Here is a 4,281-nt window from a genome sequence, read left to right as displayed (position 1 = left end):
TTTGAGATAGAGCAGGATAAAAAATACAATAAATAAATAAATAGCAACTGACAGCTATATGTCTATCAACCCTACCCAATGGTCATTAAGTGGCACTGATTCAAATCTCGTTTTTAAAGCAGAAGTATTCTGAATTTCCATAAGAACTTCACACTCTGGCACGGACTTTTAAAAAACAGTTAAATAATTTTTCGTGAGACCCCTATGATGTTTTTATGGAACTCTTGAGTTCTGCGGAACACAGTTTGGGAACCACTGGCACAGTCATTCACTGTGGCAAAGTTGTCTCCATCCAATAACCAAGTTGGATATCAGATTAAGATCCATCTCATCAGGGTCAACCTTGCCCATATTGAAGACTGGCTTATATTTTTTTTAATGTGATATGATTTCAGAAACAGCCTCACCTCAATCTCTTTACAACAGGTTGGAATACTGCCTTAGTAAAATGAGGCATTAACTACTCCCTTTATTCAGTCAATCATCCTTTGGCTGTTTTTACAAACCAGACATGGCACAGATCCAACACAAATTTGGTGGTTCTCACCTCTCCAAGGATCCTATCCACACCCTCAAGCTGCAGAAATGGAAATAAGACGGGATAAGCAAGAACATAGGTTACATCCATTTCATTTGTATTTACTACAGAATTGAAATCAGAGTGGGGCAGATCAATTTTGTTTGCAAACAACATGCAAATGCTTGACGGTTGGCTGTTGAATGTTCACTGTTCTGCTAATGCAGAGCAAAGCAGCTCAAAGCAGAGCAGAGCAGGTCCTTATCCATTGTTTATGATTCCACTGGCAAACAATATGCAGAGACAAAACGGCACCAGAGAAGCATAGGTCCCATCTACACCAAATTGCATCGGCGACACAACAAACTCCTAGAAAAACACGTGAAAGAAAACCCTTCATGTGCATCAGTTCTCTGTGGTTTGTGTAATGATATATCCACAAGCCTTGTATCTAAATTCAAACCCCACTATACTGACTACTGCAAGCTCCCAGATGTTACTGTATCACAACTCCCATCAGCTCTAGTCATGTTGTCTAATGATGAAGAACACAGGAGGTGTAATCCTGCATCTGCAGAGCCAAACAAAATGGCATGACAGGCTGGATTTGGACTCTGGGCCTTGAGTTTGATACATGTGGTCAAGCTCAGTGGTTCTCGACCTGTGGTTCTCGACCTGTGGGTCCACAGATGTTTTGGACTTCAACTCCCAGAAATCCTGGTAAACTGGCTGGGATTTCTGGGAGTTGTAGGCCAAAACACCTGGGGACCCATAAGTTAAGAACTGGTCTAGCTGGTTAGACCTAACAATAGCTAGAGATTGAACGCCTCACCTTCATCATCCTGTTGTTAAATTGCCTTGATACTTAAAGCTTTTTTCACTTGGGTCTTGTAAGATCATCACACTTTTATAGGCTTGGAGTAGGTTCCTCTGATGGCTGTTATAGCTAATAATAATACCAGAAAGCCTTGTTTTGAAAAGATCAAGGAGGGTGTGAGTTGTATGGTTTCAAGGAGTGGCTGATTGCTATGTTTCTCCAGAGCCCTTGGTGCACGTTCTCAGCTGGAAACACTTTAGTCTGGTCAGAGAAATGTGTTTTTAAGTGTGTTGCACTTGTTCAATGTTTTGGAATCAAAAGGGAGGGGATCTGGTGGGGACTGGTGAAAGCATAAACTTGCCCTTTTGAAACAAGAAAGGGAGAGGTGTATCACCACGGGCACATCTACACTGTCCATTTAATGCAGTTTATCATGCTGCTACAATATTGTATCTTATCAATGGCATTGAACTGTTGCCAACACTATGAACCGCCCCGAGTCCCCTTTGGGTTTTAGAAGGGCGATATACACATTCAGCAATTAATTAATTAATTAATTGCTTTTGCACACTTATGTAGCAGTTTGTTGTCTGGCTGCCACAGTTGGAATCAGAGTAGAAATGCATGAAATTGTCAATATAGATGGGGACTAAGTGTCTTGCTGTGCAGATCCTTACAAAAATTGGGGACCCAGATCCGGAAGAGGAAAAATCAGGCAACACTACACAGGCAGTCCCCAAGCTACAAACTTCCGACTTCCAAACGACTCCTGGTTAAAAACAAAGCTGAGACAAGAGGAAGTGATAGAAATCTGCCCCTAGGAAGGAAATTCACTCCTGGAAAAGTTATTATGGGGGAAAAGGTGTCTCCACTGAAGCTTTACCACCAAACCTTGTTTCCACAACGAGGCATTTTTTTCAAAATACAATCATCACAGGGACAGAAAGTGAGGTGAAATCTTCTGAACAGGGGCCCCTGCAGCAAAACAAGTACCACGGGGGTGTTAACCCTTCCCTATGCTATCTAAAACACACACACATGCATATGGCTGGAGTTCCATTAAAAAAAATATCCATTCCAACTTGCAAAAAAAATCAACTTAAGAACAAACCTATTGAACCTATAATCACAGTGTAGAAAACATACCCACTTATCCCTCCCCCCTGAGTTCCATAATGAAATTGATAAGAGCCTCGATCATGGCTCAGTATATGTCCATAGTTCATAATATTTATATGAAAGTCCATAGAAGAAAGTATGTCTATAGTGGGAAAGGGAGTCCTTGAGGTGGGACAAAAGGGTTTAAAAATCATGAAAAAATGGCTTGGTAAGTCCACTGAGCCAGGATATGGAGCTCTGCATCGCTGGAGCTTGCTCTTTGGTACTTGGAGAACTATAATTCCCTCCAAGGACTGGAACAAGGGTGGCAGATCCATTTCCCGAAGGTCTCATGGGATGACCACATCAAGTTCCCCGAGTCCTGGGGCTCCAAAAGGACGAAGAAGCGATGGCGGGAAACCCAGTTTGACAATCAGCTGTTTCTTATTAAATATATTATTTAAAACAAAAGGTTATTCCCAGAGCACAGGAGCCCGAAATGCAACAATTGAGATAGCAGTTAGTGTTAGAATTAAGCTTGGAAAAATATGGCACCAAAATGGAGTCGTTTGGTTAACTCGCGGATACGGGGGCCCGAGGGGTTTCTGTATCCACGGTTTAAAGAAACGCAGATTCGACCTCCCTGGGACGCCTGGAAGGCATCCCAGGTGAGCCGGTGGCTGCCCGCGGCCCGAAAAAGGATAAGTTCATGCATTAGATATCTTTGAGTCAAGAAATAGACACAATGTATCACTATGGAGAGGTGAAGGATACAATTCAATTAGTCTTTACTAGGGGTTTTGTTACAATGTTTGGGCTGGGGAGAAAAGCAAAGGGAGAGAGCTCAAGGTTGGAGAGAGTCCTTGTTTGAGGCTTCTGCTGGGGCACATTTCTAGCCAGTATTGCACCACCTGACATCTGCCGGGAAGTAGCAGGCAATAGTGAAAGGACCAAGGCAGTGACATCTCCAGCTCATCCCTTGTTTGGGTATCAGCCAGCATGTCAACAACTTAAATCAAGAAATAGTTTTCTAAGATCTACAGAGACACTCGCTGGAACACCCCAGCAAGCGAGAGTCCAGAAGTGGCAGGCTCAAACCCAGAACCTCAATCAATGGCTGATAGCAAATGAGAGACTCTCCCCTGGGCACACAGAGGACTGGGCGACTTGGAAGGCGCTGAACAGACTGCGCTCTGGCACCACGAGATGCAGAGCCAATCTCAGGAAATGGGGCTACAAAGTGGAATCCATGACATGCGAGTGTGGAGAGGAGCAAACCACTGACCACTTGCTGCAATGCAACCTGAGCCCTGCCACATGCACCATGGAGGACCTTCTTGCAGCAACACTGGAGGCACTCCAAGTGGCCAGATACTGGTCAAAGGACATTTAATCAACTACCAAACTTGCAAACTTTGTGTTTTGTCTGTTTCTTTGTTTGTTTTGTTAAAAATGCAATACAAATGTCTGGTTGCTCCTGACACGATAAATAAATACCAAGAATGAGTATAGTGGGCCCTCCAGGGGCTTTGAACTTCAATTCCCACAATTCCTAACAGCCTCAGGCCCTTTCCTTTTCCCCCTCAGCCTGTTAGGAATTGTGGGCGTTGAAATCCAAAACACCTGGAGGGAAGGCCCAAGTTTGCCCATGAGTCATCTACACTGTGGAATTAATACGGTTTGCTACCGCTTTAACTGCCATGGCTCAATGCTATGGGATCCTGGGAGTTGGATATTGCCCAGGCAGGAGCCTCTCTGGGCTGGCAAGACTAAAGAACTTGTAAAACCACGCTGCCTATTATTCTGAGGCCTAGAGTCGTGACAGTGAGAGGAAAGCGTCCGTCGTCAT

This window comes from Anolis sagrei, chromosome 4 (assembly GCF_037176765.1).
Source record: "Anolis sagrei isolate rAnoSag1 chromosome 4, rAnoSag1.mat, whole genome shotgun sequence".
Lineage (NCBI taxonomy): Eukaryota > Metazoa > Chordata > Lepidosauria > Squamata > Dactyloidae > Anolis > Anolis sagrei.
This window is presented reverse-complemented; position numbering follows the sequence as displayed.